Genomic DNA, 25,343 nt, shown 5'->3' with positions numbered 1-25,343 from the left:
AGCGCGTAATGGCGCACCAGACTGTGCGTCTGACTAAGTATCCAGCCGGGAGGGAGGTGAGGAACGGAAAGCACTGTCGTCGAAACGAGAGACGAGTGGATGGGGTGGAGATGGAATCTCGGCATAAATTAATCGACCGATGATAAATTGCAAAACGCGGCCGAATCAGGAGGGAGGAGAATAGTAGTCGAGACACGAGACGCGATGCGGAGGGAAGAGAGACGCAAAAAGAGATTGTCAAGAGAGATGGATGTCTTCGGTCTCTCGCACATCTATATTATTGCATCGCGTGGGAGTGTTTCGATTGTCGTGCATATTCTCCCTCTCTCTCTCTCTCTCTCTTTATTCTGTATAAAATATTTCTCAGATATTTAACCGCATAATTTTGTTGATGAATTAGGAAATAATTTTTATTTAGAAAAGTTGTGGAATGTTTTCAATATCAATATTGTTTTTCTAATGTCTTGTTGAATTCAAAAATTTTTGGTAGAAATACCGATATTTTTCATTAAAACAATATCATCTTTTGATTTTGAGAGAACGCGGAACGGATTCGCACAATAACATGGCGAAATTTTGGCACTTTGCGATACGAAAAGATTGTTTTACTTTGGCACGTTTTCAAGTCATGCAAGTCCTTACCGCCCTCATTTTTATATTTTTATCTTTTTTTTTATTTTAGAAGTTGCCAATATTATTCTTAAATCGCGATGCAGTATTTTTAAGCGAATTTTTGTTTGGTTGCATTCTATATATTTTCGAAGTATGGCGACGGTAGAAACGTTTCGACAAATTCGGTAAATTTCTTTGAAAGGTTTTCCGACGGATTTTTCCGGAACGCAGAAGTTATGGAAGGATGCTGCTCCATTAAATGGAAAAACGTTCTCTTCCACCATATCTCTCGATCTTTTATAAAACGATGGCGCATTCTCTTCGATTTTCCACTGGCTTCGGCAGTCCCCTGATTTTTATGTCCTCCTTATTGCTTCGATTAACTTGAAATCCCTGGATGGAGACTGGTATAATTGTGAGGCGCAGTATCATCAGAATCCCCCTGTCATTATATATTCCGCGTATATCTCACTGTCGTTACATATTCCGTATATATTTCCGATAGTCGCGAGATTACGCGCACCGGTTTCGATTGTCTTCATCGATTCGCTCGTTAACTCGGAACTCCTCCGTGAAAGAGTTCGCGCAGAGAAAAAAAAGAACATTTCCTTTCCCACCTGCGTCTCTCTTTTCGCGAAGCTTTCCGGCTTTTTCCTTCGTTTCACTTCTTCCGGCACAACGATTTCCTGCTTCTGACACGGCCGGACTTTTAATTTTAATCATCGACTGGGGAATTATAAAAGTTGTTCTCGCTCGAGGACGCTTTCAATTAAGGATTTCCGTTTCTCTCGGGACGATCGGCTCGGCGGAAGAGAGAAAGAGAAAAAAAAAAGAGGGGAGAGAAAAGGGCTAGGGAGAGAAATCGGGAACGAATGATGGAGAAGAATTCTTCCGTCTGTTTGCCACCTACTGTCTGTTCTACTCATCCTTTACCTACTCCCTCGGGAAGCCACCAAACCGCAGGTTGAACGACGTGCGAGGATTTTTCCAATTAATTTCATGGATCCGGATATCTTCGTGGATTGTTTGTCAAATTAACTTGCCATCTTTAACGTAGTTTTGGCTTGTATAATCACGATATATTTATATGTATATTTATATTTATATATTATAATTACAATTGCAACAACTATATACTAATTATTATATAAGCATTAGTATATTTACACACATATATATATATGCATTATAATATTATCTAAAATATTTACATTTTGCATCAATCTTTCTCTTCCATCGAATCAAATATTTCGCAGGAATTAATTGAACGATAATATCCAGACAGCGATTGTATATTAAAGATAAAAATATTATACTTTGCAATTGTATGTTGAAAATTATTCCATCAACAAAAGGTACGTTGTGTCTGACAATAGTCGCGTATAAAGTGTTGCGTTTTACGGAAAAATAACTACGGAATAGCTAGGGCATCTTTCGTTGACAATGAGTATGAAAGGGACGAGAAAAAAAAAAAAAAAAAAAACAATTGGACGAAACAGTTGTGTAAAACGCGCGCGCGCGGCTGTAGACGGTGCACTCATTGTTATATGCGCCTAAAACTATTCACGTACCTTATGCATCTCGTGGCGGGATGGGAGGTGGAAGGGCGACAAGGAGTGCGAGGCTTACGCAAGCAAAGGTATTATTCTTCGTGAAAGACTTATGCGAAACAGCTGCGCTCGTGACGTGACTGCTCTCGGTCCAAATTGCGATTATGGTCGGTACAGTCTGGTAACTGAACAAAGATCGTTTGTTGCTCGTTAGCAATAATAAATGGATGTACTAGATGGACGATTATTAAAATAAGAACACAGCTTTGGTGTATTTTCAACGATATTAATTTTAGATTGCATTAATGTTATTAATGGTGTATATATATATATATATATATATATATATATATATGAGAGAGAGAGAGAGATTTATCAGTGCTTTTTTTCATACATTATCCATTCACGAGAGTACATTTTTTCCGTAAAAATAAAAAAAGAGATAAATTAATAAATCGTGCTTTATCCGTAATTCGTATTGCGTACACTTTGCTTGAGAACGTTAAACTGCATACTAATATATTTGCGAAAAGAAAGAAAGGGGCGAGGATTACTTATTAGAGAGAGAGAGCGAATTAGCTAAGGCAGTAACGAATTAAACATTAATACGATTACACGGCGAATACAGGCGAAGCACAGCGAATTTCGAGGCCGCTCGCATTCTCTTTGTGCAACTAGAGATCCACAAGCTCGCACTAATCCGGCGGTTCTTCGAAGCGTATACATCCTCGAGAGGATACTCCGAGAGGATAGATTGCGGTGTATATATACCACCGGTTCGCATAACTTCTCCGAAATCGAATCCTGCAGCAGTGATGCTATTTGCGCGAGATGGAACATGCATCTAAATACGATAACGCACGTTCACATTTATACGGCTGTACAAAGATAGAAAAAAACGTGGGAATGAATATATAATTTTTTTAGACTTTAAGTCATTTAATGACTTTAACGAAGTTTTATGAGGAAAATTGATTAAATCTGTCAAATTTGTATCATCTCTAATAGCTAATCAAAATTAGCTTCCGCACTTTGACGTTAAGACTTTTAAATTGACCGTCTCTCTTCGGGGCCGATCTCACCATCTTTCGTGCTCGTCACGGCGAGCGTTCCTACGAGACTTTGTTTCCCACCTGATTAAGTCAACTAACTTTTTAATCTTCATTTCTCCGTTCAATTACGCGCGGCAATGAATTATTATCGGTCTTCTCGTAGTAGACACAATCGAACACTCGCCAGGATATAGAATTTCTTAGGCGCGATAAGGATACAAACTATACCGAGTCCGTGCACTCGGGTAACATTCTGCGATTATGTATCGACCATCGTTGCGAGATAACTGCTGAACTGCTGTTCCTCTGGTGCTCACAAGTGGATTCAACATACGAGTTACGGCACTCGTAGTGCAGTTCTAATTAAGTGGTTCGAGAAAACGGATCGAGAAATTCTATATAACGTTCTCTTGTCACTGCGAACGACGATTACCGATGAAGAATAATACGGGAGGATGGAGTAGAATCTTGCGGCGATGGAAAACCGATACGTCTCCGACTTTGCGAGATATCTCCTTACACACACGTTCTTTTTCAAATACTCGTTATTAATAGAATTAATCCTTTGCCTATCGCTATCTAACCATATACTTAACCGAATTGCTATTAGATATGGTATTCTCCTCTTTCTCCCATTAATATGGCACATTAGAGCTTGCTAAGTGTCTCTGCTGGGAATTGGAGGGATGGTCGAAGAGAATTAGTGGACAAGCTGCACGGTTCGCGGTAGAGCATATATTGAAAATTAACATTGCGTAGTGTAGTAATAATGCTCGACGATAAATTATTTCACATTATATCCAAGATGTTAATTATCGCATACGATTTATGGTCATGAAATTTTTATCTGTTTTTGAGAGAAGAGATCTATTCGAGATCTATGGAATTTATTTCGCAGGATATGTAAAAGAGAGTTGGATTAAAATGATGGAGAGATTAAAAGAGAAATATTCTAGAAGAAATGATATACTTTGACGAATGTAATCTGCGCGGATCTCTAACAGCCGCGGAGAGGTGTTGGTGGAGTAAATTGAAGCTAAACGGAGGAGAGAGAGAGTCGGTTGGTGTGCGAGCGGTCTACGCTTTAAAATTCGATCTTGCCGTAGCAATTTCATTCGCTCGACGTGACTATACGCAACGGACTCCATACAGCTTATAGTCGTCCGTCTAACGGGTCAGAAGTCCGTTTACGAGCACCTCGGTGGAAGCTTGGCATCCGCCGTCTATTGCCGCCCAGCGCGCGCGCGATGCAGCAATCGCACGGTGGTGTAGGGCCCGGGCACGTGTAATTAAATGCAATCAGGCAACAGAGTACTCCGAACTGCCGGGGCGTTTAGCTCCGCATCGCCGATTTTACTTCTCCGATCCCTCCTGCTCGTCCTGCTCTTACGCTCCCCGGTCAGGCTTTTCCCGTCGCTTCCTTTCGTGCCGTCACGCCGAACGGCGTGAGTGAGCGCGCACGCACGCGAGCAGAACGAGCGTCGCTCGCGGCAACGTCTATTCGCTATTTCATTCGATGGACGGACGGACGGGCGCTCTTGAAAGAGCGAAGCTGAAAGGCTTTCAATTCGATAAAGCGCTTTCAGCAAACTTCAGCTCCGAGCAATTAACGGGAATTAATTCTCGTTTCTTTTTCCATCGTTCACCTCCTCTCGTCCGCCGCCCCCTCCGCCCCTCTTTCCCTTCTATGCTCCGGTGCCGCTCGCTCTTGCGAAAGAAGGCGAACGCGAAGAGCGAATTTCTCGTCGTTCGACCGGAGAGCGCGACCCTTTGCACGACTTCTTATTTGATTTAAGATCGCTGAACTCTGTACAGTTTCTGAAAGAAAAGTGCTCTCTCTCTCTCTCTGTTATTCTCTTTCTTTCTTTCTCATTTGTTTCTCGAATACGAAGATACAGAATTTGTTTACCTGAAAGCGCGGAATTCAGGATAACGTAACGACACTAAAAGAATGCGCGATGAACGGTCGCGTCGTCCATTTCTATCTCAAGAAAAAGTTTCTTTTTCCTCTTTTATTTGCCCTTTTTTCACGATAATTTAATGCTGTTTCTTGTGTCTCGTGGTTTCGACGACAAGACATTCGTTTGACATTTGCTATATGAATGTATAATACTGTATAATGATTACGGAGAAACAACAATGTATGTTTGTGCCGTTATTATTATTTAATTATATATATATATATGACTCAATATAGGAAGTGACGTAGAGTAGAGACAAAATCGTAAATGAAATAAAAGCATTCGAAAATCGGAAGCGCCGTAGAAGAGATAACGGGAGGGGGAGGATGCCTCGAATCCTCGACAGGAAAAGCGTAGACAAAAGGGTTTAGGGAAGGAGGGGGGAAAAGAGGACGGCCTATAATTCAGGGTTGATGGCTGGACGGGCGAAGGGAGTGGGAAGGTGGATGGTGGCGAGATGGGTCGCGGTAACGCGGAGGAACAGCAACGAAAGGGAAGGAGAGAATTGCAAGGGAGAGAATTACGAGGTCACTTCCGGTGGCGCCTGCACGAGCTTCCGCTTCCGGTCGCGTAGCACACTGTCCCTCCTGCTTCAGCCGCCACCGGGGCCATCTCCTTCTTCCGCCCCCTCTCTTCCCCCCCCCCACCCTCCTTTTCCTTTCGCGTCTAGTCCTGGCGGCTAGATGGCTTACTCGCTCGCTTTTCTGACCCCCTTTTTCACCGGAGACCTCTTTCTCTCTCTCTCTCTTTCTCTTTCTCCCCCTGGTTTGAAAAGCTCGTCCACTATCCTCCGCTGGACCCCGGTGCAGCGAAACTTCGCACAATGGCGTAACTTGGCCATTACTATCGCGTGCCCATATTCCCGGTCATACCCTATCGCCTATACTTCTCCCTTACTCGCCGAGGTCAGCTCTCCACCCCTCTTGTTCCCCCTTCTCATCCGTGCTCGTGTTGCATTATGCATGCGGCTCCCTCCTCCACTAGATAAATTGCGGGTGCGGCGGACCGTTCGGACCGGACTCGTGTACATCTATAATACAGGTCGGCGTGCAGAGGATGGTAGATGCGTCCTGGATGCTCCAGGAGCTCGAGAAGTTTCTCGCTTATAGGTGCGCAGGTGACTCGCTCTAACTGGCGTAAATTGTTGTCGTTAAAGCGAGCCCTGGATAACGCGAGTCCGCGCGCGTATACGATATTATACATACGTGGTTAAGTCGTGGTTAACCCGTTTTATGGAAGATGAAAACGAGCGATAAGTAATAATTAACAAACACCGTCTTGTTATGTCGTTACTTTTGCGATATGTAGAAAAATAAAGATTAAGAATGAGATTGAGGAATCACGAGACTTAATTAATTATCAATAGAAAAAAAAATGATATATTATGATATTTTGTTGCTTCTAGAGTAACAAATTAATTATTTAATAAATTAATTATTAATTTGATTCTATAAATGATGATTACTATTTTGCAGAAGGAAAATTATATTCATATATCTCATGTTTCTTATTTCAAATATTTTGAGAACTTTTATTTCCTTTTCAAAAGCGTGATTGTTGCTATTATCAAGTGAAAACTATTGTTTGTTGTGCGCTATTCTTTCTGTTTTTCAGATTATAATATGGATTAATATTGCGAAACATGAGATCAAAATTAATTATGTACTAAAAAATCATATATTTCTTTTTGTAGGAAATTTGTAAGTAGAAACTTGTAATACCAAGAGCATTCTGCTTTTCTTGGGATGATAAAAAAAAAATTATTTTCTTTTGGGACTTTCCATCTCTCTTATATTTGATTTGTCCACGATATTTAATTTCTTTTTTCTTATGAGCAGTAGCTAATTCAGTTATACAAAATTCAGTAATGGCAGGAGGAATACCCGATTTGATTGAAAATTCGCGAATAGATATTATTATGAAATCCATTATTATCGATGCATCATTAATTGGGCGCACTTGACGAGTAGATAAACCCATTCGCGGGCAGGTAGCCAAAAAATATAGACACAGTTACGCGGACATATGTCTCTTAGAACCTATCACAATAATTCTAAACTACAACAGACGTGGAGAAATATGTCGTCGCGTTAACGCACAGCTGATGAAAGTACCGGCCGCGTAAAGACAACAACGATGCATATCAACATGGCCGTTAGTCTCGTTTTATGGCGACTATTCGAATTATTTAATGCTCATGTTTGGATTGGTCGAGAATGCGATGGGACGACTGAGTTTCCGGATACATCGTGTGCCAAATCGTCGCGCTGGGCTTTGTAAGCGAAGAAGGCTTTTTATATTTCTAGTCTTCGATAAACGTTATTTGCCGATGCGATCTGATAATTTGAGGCGAAGAATTTTAAGAGACAATTTCCCATGCAAAAATAATGCCGCGAATCTATCATATATTTCGCAAGCTATACTGTTCTCTTTTCTCTTAATATTCCTCTAGACTTTTTGCGAGAATTTTTTTACAAAGATTAATTCTCAAATTGTAAATTTTTCAAAGCATCCGTGATCGAAAGAAATTACATGGACTTTTGGGAGACAGCTGTGGTAAATATATTTATCGATAGACACACCAACAAAGAGAATAGGCGAGCGTCGCTTTTATGTTGGACGTTGCTTTTACGTTTCGGGCATTATCGTCTGTTGTGGCATCTCGCCAAAACGACAACAATATGCCTCAGCGATACGATAAAGTTTCGATGCGACGTGGTTTCCGCGACGGAATCGCATCAAGACAATACCTGTCCCGGTTGAGCCGCCATCCGACGTTGCAGAAAAAGACGAGAATGCGAGAGGGCGAAAATATCGTCTTCCATGAACAGTGCGATGACTAACAGCGTCGTATACATGAATCGTTGACGTGAGACGTGCGCGAGCTGACGCGTTTTAACGAGCGTCGCTAAAGCCAGCGCTATTCTGTTTCATAGAGCCAAAAACAACAAAGCAAGGGATCGTATGAAACACACCGATGGCGAACATTAACGTCGCATTTGCGCTTAGTGAGTTAATTGAAATATTTTTTTTTTCCGCGTTCTATAGATCAGAATTAAGCGCATATAATATCAAGAGCTTTTAATTTAAATTTAAAAAAAATGATATAATAAGAAGCACATTTAAACAATTTTATATATTTATTAATTAAAAAAAAAATATATCATTGCGCTCATTATATGAATAGCTCTTAGGAGGGGTGAAGAAGACTCGTTTATAATATTTTGAAACGTTAATTCCTCTCTAATAGGGCAGTCTATTACAAGCAGATAGAGAACAAGCGCGCGTGAAGATATTGTGAAGGATCTTCTCCAGAAAATAGACAGCCATTCGTCAGCGAACGGTAATCGTGTACCATAATATACCGGATCGGCGGATAAGTTATTGCAAGGGACAGACATTAATTTAGGGCCCGGAGATGCGGCGAGATACCGCACCACACCGCGTCTCGAGGAGGTCGACAGGCCGCCGCGCTGTGTGCGCTGCGCATGGTTCAGGATCTCTCCCCGGAGGCTATTCCGTCCCGTTAACGGATAGCTGTTGCCCTTAGACGAATCGATCCTTCTTAACCACGGCGGGAGCACCGACCCGCCTGAGGGCGAAAGGGGGTGAATTTACCCGAGACTTTCTCTTCGCGCTCGCGAAAGACAAACACTCGCCGCCGACGTTCGTCCTCTCGCGTTCGTGTAACGAGTCTGCGGAACATGCCAGGACTTTCCCGAATCGGAGAAATCGTCCGGCGCTCGTTTCCTGATTGACGACGAAAACGTTTGAAGAACGTTGAAAAACTGTGGCGAATTTCTCCGCCGAGTTACTCATTACTCTTGCGCGTTTTGATTCGTGCGATCGACACACGCCGACGGAAGCTATAATCAAAGTTAATTATGCTGCTATTATTAACTTCAAAATTGGTTATGAATTGCAGATTTTATAAATTGTTTTTAAAAAATATATAATTCTATAAAAGAGAGAGCGAAAGAGAGAGAGAGAGAGAGAGACAGAAATATATTCAGAAAAATCTAAACGTTTTTATTGTTATCAACATTTTTTAGATAATGTAGAAATATGTGCGACATATGTATCACCATTGAAATTATTTTTTGAGATTTTATATATATATATAATATCATGATATATAAAATCATGATATAAAATATAGATTTTTGATCGAGAAAGCTGCTGAATATAAATCTGCTAAATACGATATCAACAATTCGAGCTTGAAAGAAAGAGCAATACCTTCCTGCTAGCTTATCTTTAAAACGACCCTGAAACTTTCATAGTCACGCAAGCACGTGAATTGCCGCACGGTATATTTTCACCCCTGGATGGCATTGCTTTAGACTCTTACACGAGGGTTATAACGACGCTACGGAATTTTAATTCGATTCGCACCACCGGCAATTTAGCAAAGAAAAAAATCTTGCCTTACAAGGCCGTGGAATTCAACTCGCACGCGATAATTCCATATCCATTATGGACTCAAGTATATCTCAGGACAAGGATTATTACGTATATATTCAATGTTAATTAAATACTCTTTGCAATTGCGAAAAACTTCTCTATGTGATTTCGGTCAAAAAACTTAATTTTAAAATTAGATTTATAGTTATCGTTAAATGGAAAAGTTAGCAGGCAGGTTTCTCCTGAAAGGAGAACTGCAATTGTTTCCTTGTTCGATTATAGCGGTCGACTTAATTTACCTCCAACTAGTTTCAAACTCGAAAATGAATAGCCTGTGTTTCTTGCCAAAAGTGCTCTTTCGGAATCGTTAAATTTTACAGTCGAACGAGATTACGTCGATTCTTTGTTTTGATTGTTTACTAAAATCATAGATGGGTAGTAGTGAATATTTCAAGCATATCCAAGATACCATACAATTCTTACCTTTCTTGTCTTTCGCGCGAATATTGCAATATTTAAATATTTAAGTTTCAATAATATAATTGTCAAATTTTTAAGTTTCAATAATATAATTGTCAAATCATATTCACGTTTAAATAAAACGCCCTATTAGAGCTTATCGGAAAATCGTAAAGTAATTTATCGCGAAGGAAGAATAAAGCGCCGACAAAATGCGAGCTAGATCGGATAGGAGAGATGCAACGCGCATTAAAAAGTTAATTAAACTGCAATTAATGAGATAGTTCGTACTGTTGGGATGAACAAAGTGAGGCGGGGCGGACGACGGTATTAAACAGAGTGTGCACAATTCCTCATTAAAGTAATTCGACGTGCGCTGACACGGCACAGGACACGGTGACGAAAGGATTAACGCTGCTGCCGCCGCCGTCAGGGCTGCGAAGGGAGCTGGAGTGACAGTAATAACAGACCTGTCTGTCAAAAACCAAGTTTCGCCGGTCCGCGCGGTAATCTACGGGCCACCGCAGCGGTAACACCATTCAGTCGGCTATCTGTCAGCTATTTTTGTGTCCGCGCGCCCCAACATCCGCTGTCGCAATCGGCTCTCCGAGCATTACACGAGGCATTTCGAAATATAAAAAAAAAAAAAGAGCGAGAGAGAAAGAAAGAGAATACGGCGTGCCGATCGATCGATGAGCGAGGCGATTTCGCGTCGATATAACGACAGCGTGATTTTGAAAAAGCGCGATTGTACTGCGCGTGATTGCTTATATTGCACTGCATTCCATATCCGTGTGAAATTGTGACGAATAACGAGCGGATTGAAAGTTTGAAGCTGTCTTTAACGTCACGTCGTGTTCCGCTTTCGTGTTTAATCGCAGTTACGAAATCGCGGCACGAAACATGCAAATGGTTTAGCGTGTATTTTTTTTTTTTTATTGACGGGAAGTAATAAAGTAATTTAATTACTGACAGAAGTGATTAAAATAATATATGTATTAAACGAATATATGTGTATGTATATATGTTTTCTGCGAAATAAAGTAGTAAGAAATGGAGAAAAATATTTATCATTGTAAAATTTTTATCTTTTTTCTCAGAGAGAGAGAGAGAGAGAGAGAAAGATTTTTTTAAATATATAACAATACGAGTAAAATATATAAAATAAATATATTTTTAAACGATTATAAAATGTGTAAATTTATTATCTCGACTGTGTCGTGCAAAAGGCTTCGTGATAAACGTATATTCAATAATATATGCGCACGCGAGATTACGAACCCATTGTGTGCGTGCATTACGATAGTTCTTAATGCATATCGCGCTCGTGATTTAGCCCGAGAGGGGAAAATATCGGAATGCTCATTAGCGGAGGCCGCAATGACGACATTGCACGCGCATTATGGAGCAATTCCGCGAAATCTGCCGTGAACGTACGTCAATGAAAATTTTCGGTAACGGCCGATAATATGGCCGATCTCTTTTCGGCCACCGCCACGTTCGCAACGACTTTTGGAAGCATTCCACGAGGCTGCGGTGTGCACGATTCACGCGTAGCGTGGCCTTAAACAAATGATGCATGATGAATGAAACGACAGAGCATAGAGGCTATAGAGCGTTGAGGCGGAATAGAAGCGCGGGTAGTACTCGTTTCTCGCCGTCAGTTGATCCTTTGCCAAAAATACGTAACGACGTCTCGACGTTGTGTGACGTATCTCTCTAGCAATAAATAAATACCGACCGTCGTTTTTACTATCTTGTTTGCGTTTGCGTCGATCGATTTTTTTTCCTCTCCGCCGACGTCACCGTGTAATAATCGATCGAAATAATCACGAATCTCGAGGAAGGAGAGCGAGCGCGAAACGCAATGTCTGCTAATGGATGCGTCGTTCCTGCGTGAAAAGATGGAATTTATCTCGGCGGGATTCTCGGATTGCGCATTGTGTTCGGGGGGATGTACTCATATAGCGTGCAAAGGATGTTTCGCGCCGGCATGAAAAGCGCACGGAATATTTTAATTAAAAATCCGTGCTTTCAAAGAACGCCGACTAAATGGGAAAGAATGTTTAGGGCATGAAATATGTTACTTTAAAGAAAATTTATATTGCTATATGTATATGCGCAGTGAGATAAAGAAAAAATGCCAATAAGTAAATGCTGAGGTTTATTTTCTTAAGACGGAGTCGTTAAAAATTTCTGGTGTAGTTGCATCAAAGATTTATGCACTTTGTCCGATGACGAGCATAAGGCGAGATCTCCTACTGCTGCATTATGTAATCTGAACACTTAAGCTACTTGTTTATATTTGATGAAGGATTAAAATGCGCGCATCTTTTCCAACAACACATTTCTTTAATAATTAATCCGAAGAACACTGCGGGGATTTGATAAAATGTTACTTAAACATCATGTAGTTTAAATTTAAAATGTATCATACTTTTCTGCAAGTTTTAGATCGTATATTTGAACTATTACGACACGGTAGAAAATTCCAAGATGTGATTCATCGGTAAATACGTCGTAAATATGTAGACGTTTAGCTGTGTGAGTATGACAACGGCATTTCGAGACGCGCGAAATTGCACGGATAGAACTCAATTTATTTGCACACACATACTTAATAACACCATCATGTTGATGCAATTGAGAACTCACTGTCTAAGTGATCAACGTCAAACAGAATATAGCTGTGTCCGTTATAGCTTGACATTTCGGAATTTTCTTTCTAGGTCAAGGTTATACGTTTATGTGCGACTGCGGTTGTTTAACATGCGATAAATTTGGAATCGAGCTTTTTAATATTCAATATCAAATTTATTTACTAGAATTTCACGAATAAAATCTTTATTAATATAAAAAGTATTTAAATTTAATCATGAATTTATATTTATGATTAATTATATTTAAATTATATTTAAATTTAAGATTTATATAGTTAATAAAAAATAGACTCGTTATCGATTTTTTGCACAGAATTTCCATTTTTTGACGCGATTAAATATTTTGCTAAAGCACATTAATTCACGAGAAGAGCGTCTCTCTTTGTAAAATCGAATACTTGTGTGTGTGTGTGTGTGTGTGTGTGTGTGTGATCCCGTAGCACAGTAAATCCCGGAGACTTTATTTAGTTTACACGAGCGCTAATTAGGTGAACGAGACAAATGGAGCCGTGCTCTCTCCTCACTTCGTAAATCTATTAGGGTAGACGGACTCTAAATTTTCGAGCCCGCGCGATCTCTCGTGAATCTCGCGAGAGAGAGCGAGAGAAAGAGAGAGCGGGGGGGTCACCATCGCCTCTAGGCGACGGCCAAGTAAAAAGACGCCGATTCCTCTGGGGCCATTATCGCGATTTACGGTCACGCGTTCCACCGATCTCGGTCCTTATGCTCGCTGCGGCCCGGGGCCGTAATTTTCCCAGCTAATGCGCTTAGCCGCCATCATCTCGCGGCATTTCCATATCGACGCACCGCGTCGATCTTGCGTCGTCATTCGAAAATATGTAGATTAACGTAATCTCCATGTGCAGCATATTATGTAAATGCATTTGACGCGATATAACTCGGAAAAAGTGAGTAATCTCATTTTTTCTTTACTGTAATTTCATATATTCATCACAATGAATGATATATGTTATGATGCATTATTTACTTTGCATTAATTTGAATATAAAATAATTAATTATCAATAGGAACGAAAAGAAAAATAATGGTAGATTATTTTGTCGCTTATCGAGTAACTTAATAAATTAATTATTAATTTAATTTTTAAATTAATAAATTAATTATTATTAATTTAATAAATGATGGTTGCTATTTTGCAGTGTCGCGGAAAATTGTATCTCATATTTCTTATTTCAGATTTTATTTCGTGAACCTTTATCTCGATGTTTCATAACAATTTCTTTTTTAAAAGCGTGATTGTTGCTAGGCGAAAATTACTGTTTGTTTATTATATATGCGTCATTCTTATATTTTTTTTTTTTTCAGAATATTGATTAAGCAATATTGCAAAAAATGAGATCAAAACTAATCATATACTAAGAAATCATAATTTTTCTTGTAGGAAATTAGCAAGTAGAAATTTGTAAAATTTTCTGCTTTTCTTGAGATGATAAAAATAGATATAATTTTCTTTCATCTCTTCTATGTTTCATTAGTCTAGGATATTTAATTCAATATGTAATTTCACAGATATTTTTAAACATATAATGAATGATATACACGTGTTTATGTGCAGTATTGCATTTTTTTTTAAATACAAGGAAAACTTAATCAAATTCTCGCACGCATTGCCAATGTTCATGGACCTCTGGCATTTTCTACGAGTTCGATCGCGTCGAGAAATACGCGAATTCAAGCCGATTATGACTTGGCGGCGACGAGGATGCCTCTCTCTCTCTCTCTCTCTCTCTCTCTCTTTCTTTCTTTTTCTCTCGAGCGTCTGCTTCCGGCTCGATAAACCATACTCTGCCAGATCCCACCTTTTTTGCCCTAAACGCGCGGCTGCGCGCCCCGTGGATTGCGAAAACAAACGTTTGCATGCGGCACCGCGGGGGAATATTACGGGTGGCGGATCGAACGATAACATTTGTACTAGGGGAGTAAGCCTGTCCACGCGCGTCTATCTCTTTCTCTTCGCGTCAGGCTATATCGGAGATATATCCTCGACCCGGGGATCTTAAAAAAAAGAACCGTTTGTTTTTCCTCCGCGAGTCGTTTTGCCTCCGCGCCTCGACAGATCGAATATCGCGTTACAACGCACGGCATGTTTTATAGAGTCTCTATTCATCTTTTCGACGTTGATGGGATTTAGCGAGTTCTCTTTAAGTATCGACCGTTGATTTTCTCTCGAACCTAATGTTCATTTCATGATACTGCAAGAGATACGAACACAGCGACTACAGCGTTCGCGCTATCGCACGTTCTTATTGTAATATCTTTTTACGGGATATTCTCCTTATTCTCTTCAAAGATACATGCCCGAAATATTCATTACGATCGTCTTGAACACCCGCGCAATTTTGCGACGTAGCTACCGTAGTCGAGAAGAAGAAAAATCGCATTAATCACGACGGAGAAGTTATTCAAAACGGTCGAGATAAATGTTTCACCCTGTACACGGTCGGATTCAAATGACGTAAGAGAGAAAGAGCGGTAAACGGGGGAGGAAGAAGCGGAGTACGCGACTGTGCGCGCGTGCGCGCGTCAAAGCGCGTGTGCGGCGGGATGCCGCCGCCTCCTCCACCGTAGTAGTAGTAGTGGCGGAAGGACGCGAGACGGCGGGGGTTGGGTCCAACATCACAGGTGGTGGGCGTCCCGACATTGAGAGAGCGCCGCGACGCAGCGCGCAGCGAACAACTGGAGACGCACGGTCGCGAATAAAAGTCCATCCGTCCGTTCGTACGCTTTTTCTTTCTCTCGTGCGTATGTTACGTCACATTTTCCTATCCGTCAATTCTGTCGTCCGTATCGCGCGCGCGCGCGCGCGCATCTCTCGGTAAACCTTACTCCGTCGCGTGCCTCTGTGTGCGGTCCATCCGCGCCACCGTTCTATTCTACTACGCGCGACACGCGCGCCGGTGTATCGCTCTCTGTCTCCGCACTAGTCGCACTCGCTCACCTTCGGCGCTTCGTCGATTGGTCGTGTGACGGCGCTGGCAGCGTCTACGAAACGTCGTGTGCTCTCTTTCTCTCTCTCTCTCTCTCTGTCGTCGGTGGTAGCGGAATCATACGCGACGAAAGAGTGTCCTCGCGAATAGTGCCGTGTTGTCGACGTGCCTGTCGCGCCGTTGATCTTCGTCGTCGTCTTCGTCGTCGTCGTCGTCGTCGTCGTCCTCATCCTCGTTGTCCTCGTCATTATCGTCGTCGCGGTTCGATGTCGCGTGTCGTCAGCGTTTCCGTCCGGTGAGAATTTGGCTTCGTTCGCGTAGCGCTGATTGGCGCCGCGCGAAAATCGAGAAGAGCGATGGGAATTTGTAGACGCGTGTCACGTCGCGGTGGTTGTTGCACCGTCGCTAATCACCGAACGCGGCGCCATAACAGGGCGCGTTCGTACGTTGCCAGAGTGTGAGAGAGCCGAGCCGAGAGCCGATCGGAGGATTTCGCGGCCTCCATCGATCGGCGGTTTGATAGATTACCGGGTCGCTGTATCGAGAAGAGAGTAGTGCCGCCGAATAAATCCTTTATTTACGCCGCGATTGTGCTGTGCCATAACTTGTGTCGTACGAAGAGGAAGAGAAAGAGAGGAGGAGGAGAAAGCGAGGCAGTATCATCGTGACGAGGAAGAAAGATAATGTGAGCGATCTCGTGCTTCGAAATTTTGGCGGGATAGCATCGAGCTGAGCAAGTAAACCCATTACGATTCTTTTCGTGCGAAGAGAAATAGTCCGCACGCGTGTGTTTGTGTTTTGTCTTGTTCTACATATATACGGTTGCCTTCATCTTTTTTTTTTTTTACTTTTGATTGCGTTTCATGCTCCGTTTAGTGTTCGTGCAAAGTGCGCGTTACGAAACAAATGTTTTGCGTTTCATGATTTTGCGAATCGGTGATTATTTATTCGTGACTTTCAATCGTGCGGACTTTTTCACGATCGCATAATTTATCTCGAATAATCGAAACTGCCATTCTCTAGTAATTTCCTAATGTAAATTAATTCGCCGAATGCCGCGAAGTATGCATATATTCAGTAGTTATTTAAATTCAGTGCTAAGAATAGTCACATGCGCTGAGAAAATTAGATAATAGTCTAGCAATTTTGCCTAGCCTGTAATTTTGTTGAATATGAATATTAGAACGCATCGTGTTTTTTAACGTTAAACGCGGAGCTGAAGTGGCCGGAAAACGTGTTGATGACGCCGTCGTACACGCGCGTGCGTTTTATCGCAGATAAATCTGTCATAATCGTGTTGACAAACTGCCGCGCACCATTGCGTTTGCCAGAAAACGGCTATACAAATAAAAGCGTACTCTACAGCGGGAATAAAATCTTTCTACTGCGAGACATTTACACATTTGGTCTCGTTGCGAAACGTCTTTGTGAAAATACGCGGCTCTTACAAATACTCGAAGTGCAATGTTAGCGAATTTTGAACGCATATATACTTGGATCGATATTTTTATCATCAATATTTACTATAAATATCATAAGGAGAGAATTCAAGAATGGATAAAAAAATAAAAAATTTAATTTAATAAGCTATCAATGCCTCTGTAAATATATTATATATATATATATATATATATATATATATATATATATATATATGTCTTTGTGAATTGAATATTACAAATACGTACGTATTATATGAATATTGTTTGATATATTTTTAAATAAGATTGATGTTTTTAATTATCGATTATTAATATGAAAATCTGATATTAATAAGAAAAAACATTTTTTTTTCACGCAAATAATACATTTAATAAGCTCCCTTAATATATCGATATTACTTTGCCATTTTATTATCAGGATCGAGACATAAGCAAAGTTGCATAGATTATCCAGTTTGTTGAGGTCGCATTATATCGTGGCATTATCGTTTCTTTTGTCGGCATAAGAGATATATAGCAATTTGGCGACGTGCCGATAGCACGTGTACCAATCTTTATTTTGTTTTGATTGAACATTGATCATCGACATTTGCTTATGGTTATTTTGTTTGATATGTAGACGATGAGAAAATGAGAGAAATTTATATCTGCATATTTTCTTTCTATATATATATATTCAATTATAATTATTATATATTTTTATTAATTATTTATTATATTATACTTATTTTATGGATCTTAAAAAGAGATAAATGTGATAATAAGCTCGAAATATACTTTGATTTATTTAATAACCAAATTCGAAATATTACACAGCATTCAGTATTATCAATATATTATCGATACTATCGAATTCATTAAATCTGTATTCAAGATAATTACATAACAAATTTCTATTGTTTTTAAAATGAAAGAAAGAGTAAATGATTGAAATTATTATACGATGAATTTGTGTGTATATCTGTGAGATATCCACAGTGATATTATATAATATCACTGTGACGATTCTCTCGTACGTAGGCGATACGGAATATCATCGTTTCAACTTTTCTTCGCAAGATGCTATATGAATGGAGGACAATTTGCAATTATACGCGGAAAAACAGGCAACGCACCAAATGCTCCGACGAGATGAGTCGCGCGCGCGCGCGCGCGCCAGACGTTTCCTTTCGGTAATTAGGTCAATCTGTACCCAATGAGACGTTACTCGCGCATTCCTGCACGATCGTTCGCGACGTTCCGCCTCGTTTAAGACGGCGCGATCGCTCCATCCTCTCACGTCGATTCTAAGGATTTTAATTAAATCTCAGATATTTGCGCCGCGCGTATTTTTACGCGCGTGCGTAACATAATAAAATTAACGAGGTACATACTCTTTTAATTTACATATCGAAGTTTGCAATTAATATTGTCTAGAGATAACGCTATAACGCTTGTGCCTGTGTGAAAATTTATCTATATTTTAAAATATTTAATTTTTTATATAATATAATATTACGTAAAACGGAAAAGGCGCGGGCAATTTAAAGGACGCTTATCCTTTTTAGGAGATTAGAGAGACGTCAATGAAACTCTGTAATAATTTTAGACGCGTTCGTCATGAGGATGATTCCTTCGCGAAGACCTCGTCGCGGTTGTCCGATCTTTCCGATAACGAACGGGCCGCTAGAAATAAATCACGATTAAAGACGCGCACGAGCGTTACGTTACGTTTGACGAGTCCTCAAAATACTGCGCTCCGTTTTAACCTCGCGACGTGTAAAACGCGACGTTGACGAGAGCACGTTGCGAAATCGGTCTCTCTCTTTTTCTTTCTCTCTCTCTCTCTCGTTCTCTATCTCTTTCTCTCATTTTCTTCGCGATCATGCACAATTGTATAAATAGAACAACTTACATTGTGTATCTCTCCCGCGACCGAGATCAGCGACCATACACGACGTAACGTAGTGCAACTATAATGCATGTCGAAATTCCAGCCTCCACATTCATTGCATTCTTACGTCGCGGCAAAACATGCTTGCTCGGTCGCCGGTAAGGACGTACGATTTTATATGTACACCACGTGGCGTTGGAAAATAATTAAAATCGTGACAGATACACAATTAAATGAACCGCGAGTTACATATCGCTATCATTAATCGAGATTTTTTTCTTTTTTAACAATCGATAACAGGAAGATTAATATATTCTAATTTGAACGTGACGGTAGCCGATATTATTCTGTGACTCTTGAAGATGAGAGAATGAAAATGTCCTATATACAATGTAACATATCTTTTCTTCTCTGTCTCCAAGTCGCAGAATAATATTGTTTCTCGTTTCAAGAGAGAGACTGGTACGATTCGTATTAAAACATGAGAGGGTACTTTAGACTGACATTTAATGTTGCTAATTATTACTCGCACTGAGAGAAGAGAGAGAAGGGAGAGACATCTTGACGGGAAATTCATACTCTCTTGGCACACGGCACAATTGTTTGGCTACCGTTTCGTAATAATGCGAAATCGGCTTGTCTGATCTTGAGCGGTGCATTATAATCGCTGAAATGATTGTTCAAGTTTGTGTCACGTTTAATTGATAATTAGTGATAAAAATGGCAATTAGATTTATTTCCCTTTTTTTTTATGCTACGAATATACAGTGAGAATGTAGACGAATTTACGTAGTTATATTTTTTGTTTCTGATGTGATACATATTTCAATAGAGATTTAATTTTTTTTCCTTTTCGAATTGACACATTGACAAAAAAAGATGTAGCGGCTATAGGAGATAAATCGTTCGTGCGCAAACGCAAGTAGCGACCATTTTCCTCAGAATAAACTGAACACGCGAGGGATCGAAATCACGGTCGCACCTTATCAAAAGTGTCTTATCGTTTCCGTGGTAACCGGGAGGTAGGAGTTCGCAATATTTCCGATCCATCTTTTCTTCTTCAAGGCCGATTCTTTTTCGATATCTTAAAGCAACATTTTCTTGTAATTTTAAATATCGCAATTATATTCATGAATTTCACAATAGAGACTCTTTTTTATGAATGTAATATATAACGAAGAGGAGGGAGAGGGAGATGGAAAAAAGAGAATATTACGGAATATCTCTACTTCCCATGAAATAAAATATTATATTATAACACAGGCGATAGAATTTTTTGCGCCCTGCGTAAACCATTAAAATGCGTATTTCGTAAAATGCGTAATATGAGGAAAATATATTTTCTTTCAGACATTTTTATCATTCTTTTTGTTCTGTTTGCCGAATCATTTTTATGCGTGTTTAAATATGTTTCTATTTACACTGGGGACAAACACAACTGCATTATAAAAGGAAATATCATTAAATCATCTTCTCTCCGGCAAGTAAAAGAGGAGAAAAACCCAGCTCGCTTTCGATGCTTACTCTTCCGTTACACCGGGTCTTACTCGCAATTCATTTCCGGTTGCATGGACGGTAGTTTCCGTTTATTGCGGCTTTTTCACTCGCTCACGCAGCCTCCCCGGTTTTCTTTTCCGTTCTTCGCGGAACATCTCTCGCGTTTCTTTGGTTTATTTCAATACACCGCCGCGGGAGGAAATCGATGGAACTCGTTACGAACTTGCTGCACCGTGGAAAAGCCGGAGACTAGGTGCTGACTTCGATAAAAAAAAAAAAAAAAGAGAAGAAAGAAGAGAGTCAGATAAACGATTTCTGCACGCGAGATCCGGATCGTGAAATTGCCTGCAAGCTCGATAAAGTAAACTTTTTTAGAAAAAGAATTTTTCATATGTATTTGTATGACTTTCTCTCTCTCTCTCTCTTTCTCTATATATACAATATATATATAAATAATTAATTTTTTGACAATCATGATCTTATTCTTAATGTATGATTTTTTAATAAATTAAAAAAAAAACAGATTGTAAGATAAATTATAATTACATAAAACTGACACAAAATTTATCTCACAACTGTTTCTTTTTTAAAATTTATTAAAAAATCATTATACATACATTAAGAATGAGATCGTGATCGAAAAATTAATTGTGCCAAAAATACTAACGTCATTAAAGATTGTGCTAGAAAATGCACTTGTAAGTTCTTATACGTGGATGGATTTTCCTTTTTTGGGATTTTATTTTTATTTAATATTTATTGCTGATTAGTTTTGGAAAAAAATTATCACGCTGAATGTGACACGCAACTGACATAACGTCATTGTGGTTACATTGAGGCCAAATCGATTGTTCCTCGTTCTTGTCTTTCATCTAGATTTCTGTATCTCTCGATTTATCCTTGTTTGTTATGGCGTTCCCTATATCACTGATAAGATCAAGCTGATACGCGCATATGATTCGTCTGTAGCGTTGTCAAATTTCGCCTTCGGATATAGTCGAAAGAATTGACATAGATTCATATAAACTTTATTATATATATACATATGAAAAAAATCATTCATATTGCATATAAAACCGAATGCATTTTAAATGTTTGTACATGTACGACGTTTGTACGTCGTCATATACATTTTGTAATTTAATATATTTTTATCTATTATCCATTAAAAAGGTTATAAATTTTTAAGTAGTATTCTAACAAGTATAAGCAATTCTAATAACGTTTCTAATAACGAATACCTTGAAAATATGTTTTTGCTTTCTGTAGTTATTTATAGAAAATTTTCCGCGAAGACGCTAATTATCCATAATTAGATGCATCAGTCGCAATTATGCAGCTTGTTTGAAGAAGATGCGAAACGTATTGGTCGGCCGATGTTTCGCATTCGTAATGTCGAGACGAAAAGCATTTGTTGGCAGACCACGGAGTCCTCGAGACATTCTTGCATCGCATGCTGAGTTCATTAGGCTACCTGGCCGGCGCTTTTGTTCGATTCCATTTTCTACTCTAGTCGCATGTGCTCGCTTCGAAAACATATGCTTTTATATTGGTACCATCATGCCTAACGGCGCTTCGTGGATATTTGAGCTACGTAAACGTTTCGAAAAGTTGTCAAAAATTTCTATTAAAATATTCATCGATGGATTGCACCTTGATATTATGATATTATGATTATATCATTATATCATTGGTACCATGAAATCATAAAAACCGATATACATAAGAAATTTTTAATTTTGCTTTTAACATTTGCGTATTATATTTTATTGGATCCATTAGCGAAATAATAAGAAATAATTAGACATAATTCTTTTATATTGAATTATCGATATTATATATATATATATATATATATATATATATATATATACACATATATTTTTAAATTGGTTGATGCTTCTATTATTTATTCAAATTTTTCATTGTTATGTTTCTAAAAGAAACGAGAAAATGCGCTCTTTGAAATATCGCGTTCATGCTAATGGACGAATCCGGGAAAAATAAACATGTAGCTTAAGAATAATGACGCGCAGAGGAAGGCGGGCGTGTAAAGAGGTAACGAGATATAAAACGGTCATTTAAATGTCATGAAGGTCTTAAGGAGACGGAACACAAACGCTGGGCTGCATTTTTGTCTTTTGTTGTAACAATGTTGTGGTCGTTAGAAAGCGATCGTGCGTGCAAGATGACGCGGCTTCTTTCTCTTAATGCTTCCCGTATTCTTTTACGGTTATCACTGCGTCGCCTGACGACGATCACTTCGAGCGTCCGCGAGGTACCTTCACTTTAATGACTCCCTTAATCGTTGGATATCGTGAAATGTTCCTTCCCAACACCGTGATATCTTTATATTTTTGCGTCGGAGTCAAGTTGATCGCGAAACACAACGGCATTCGATTTGTTATCAGCGTCGAAAGAAAATGTGTAAAAAAGTGCAACTTCTCAAGATCGAATAATGCTATTATTTTTTATAATTTCCACTTAAAAGATAAAAATTCACTGTTTTGTAATTAATGAATTAAGTATAAATTATGAATACATTATCGCTTTATTTTAAAATATTACTAAAATTTTAAATTAATTTAAATTGACTTAAGAAATACATAAGAAAAAAATAAAAAGGAATTTTCTGAACATCTAAGCACGCACTGTATAAAAATAAAAAAAAAAAAATTAAAATTATATAGAGGGATTAATACAGTAATAGTTAAGTTGATAATCAACACTTGCAGTAAATTTGAACGGTCAATTGTTTTTCTGATTTCGATAGTCAATCCACATTTTCTATAAAACATGACACAACTGGGAATAGATGTCTAGATAGAAAAATCAAGGATCTAGCAATAGCTTTGGGCAACGATGCGAATTATCGAAGAAAAAGACTGATAAAATCAAAATACATTGAGCATGTCGATCGCTCGGCTGTTCGGCTTTAAGACTTTCCACGATAACCACTCAAGAAAACCTTTCCAGTTATAGTCATTGCTTTGGAATCTTCGTGGCCAATTGGATATCTAGCGTATCGTATCGATTTTTATAGTTCAAGTGTCTTATAGGATTATTACTGTACAGATATGCGTCCACTCGGAAACATATATAAATTAAAGTTTTCTTGAGTAGTACTTATGAAATTGATTTTGCGAACCTTCATGTGTGCGTGAGAAAATATGAGAATGATACAAATCTCTTGACTGATTTTAGATGAAAAACATCCGCTTTTTATATTTTTCACCCAGTGCAATTATATTTTTGTATACGATAATTTAAAAGCAAGAGATTTATTTCAATATATTTTCCAGTAATGTAAAATTATTAAGCTTGTGTACGTATACATGTATTTATTTTTTTGTCAGATTGCAAAACATTGAATTATTATTTATATAATTTTATTCTATACAATTAAATTTGAAAATTATTAATATATAATCATAATCACTCAAAGCCACAATTTGAGTTAGAATGTCATAAACGAGAAAATATATGTGTAACATTTTCGTGTTTCTTACTATCATTAGAATGAGAAAAGTATGAAATGCATTGCCGTGTACACTGTCATTTGATGCTACTAGTAATAATTGTGGATGGCGACCTTAGTCGTTATCCGCAGGGACCTTTAATTTCGGTTGGTAAATTTGCCGGGCTCGAAGTGGTTGACAGATAAAGCAGCAAAAGTATTTGCTGGAGTTTCTGCGCAAAAGCCAAGGCTAGATATCCACGGGTGTTAAGTACCCTTGATTCTGGAGAGAGAGAGGGAAAGAGAGAGAAGAAATAGATAGATATTATAGATAGATGAGAGGGAGAGAGATGAGACGCCAGATAAAAGAGGAAGGAACAGCGGGACGGAAACCGGGACGAAGGAAGAGGAAGATGGAGAGGTCTCTATGATTTTGGCAGCACTCCAGTCTTTGTATAAATATCGCTGGGAGTCACCACGTGCCCTCTTCTCTCTCGCTTCTTCCCATTCTCTGTCCCTCGCAATATAAATTTTATTATTTTTCCTTCTGTCCACTACGTTTTTTTGTTTATTTTTATCATCCTTAGCGCGTGCGCGCGGACCAGAAGACGCGACTCGTCCCTGTCGTATGTCACAACTCGTATAATGAGGTTTTAGCGTGCTTCCGCTGTCTCCACATGTCACGACTCTTATGCATGCCCACGTTCTGCATTTTTCGCGAAAGCCCGGATAAGCGAAACTTTCTGTCATATAGTCCCGTTACAATCGGAATTATGTCGTCGACGAAATGGTAGCGTAAATCTTTTGGCTGTCAGACATCAATCATTTGGAATGGTGTATATTAATCATTTTTATGAGATTATAGCTTGATGCAAAGTGAATTATATTGTTTTCGCGCGATGCTTTTTTTTTGTTTTCTTTTATTTTACGCAACTGCTGTTATTGTCAGTTTTTACGATACAGCTAGAAATTAATGACATATTTCATCTACATAACAGCTGACGCTCATAAATTTTATTTCAATTTTGAAGTTACGAGCTATTAATATCGAAATAGTACGATGTTTTATAGAATAATGTATTTGTTATCAAAGATTATATACGAAGTTTTAAGACTGTTGATATAGGATGAATGAAAGCGCTATTTGACAATTGTCAATCTGTATTTGTATAAGTGTCTGCTTGACATTTCATTTCACGTCTCATAAATGTTAATGTATAGCCTACGATTAATTTACAACACGAGAATGCGAAGCCAATCCTTGCGTCATGTTGCTAACAATATCACTGCTGAAGATGAGACGAATGTTATCGCGCGTGTCCCTGCTTTCATAGAAATAGATAAATGTGTGTATTTCCACGTGCTATGCACGTTCCATTCTATTATGTGGCTTTTAACTGTCGCACAAATTTTTTTTTTACGAATGTC

The 25,343-nt window shown here is 39.0% G+C and overlaps 1 protein-coding gene across 7 annotated transcripts in view; it reads left to right on the top strand.

Annotated features, from left to right (window-relative positions):
• Nucleotides 1-25,343, top strand: part of LOC126858489 (uncharacterized) — a 364,090-nt gene that overhangs the window by 118,809 nt on the left and 219,938 nt on the right. The window contains exon 1 of one of the 7 annotated variants that reach the window (XM_050608856.1): nucleotides 15,785-16,331. The exons of 5 other annotated variants lie outside the window; for them this stretch is intronic. The gene's annotated coding sequence lies outside the window, so the exon portion shown is untranslated. Of the gene's footprint in view, nucleotides 1-15,784; nucleotides 16,384-25,343 lie in introns of those variants that run through there. One more of the 7 variants, XM_050608854.1, reaches the window with a different exon arrangement.

The sequence above is a fragment of the Cataglyphis hispanica genome, chromosome 25, assembly GCF_021464435.1.
Source record: "Cataglyphis hispanica isolate Lineage 1 chromosome 25, ULB_Chis1_1.0, whole genome shotgun sequence".
Classification (NCBI taxonomy): domain Eukaryota; kingdom Metazoa; phylum Arthropoda; class Insecta; order Hymenoptera; family Formicidae; genus Cataglyphis; species Cataglyphis hispanica.
Note: the sequence above shows the minus strand (reverse complement) of the source record. Positions and strands in the feature narration are given on the sequence as shown.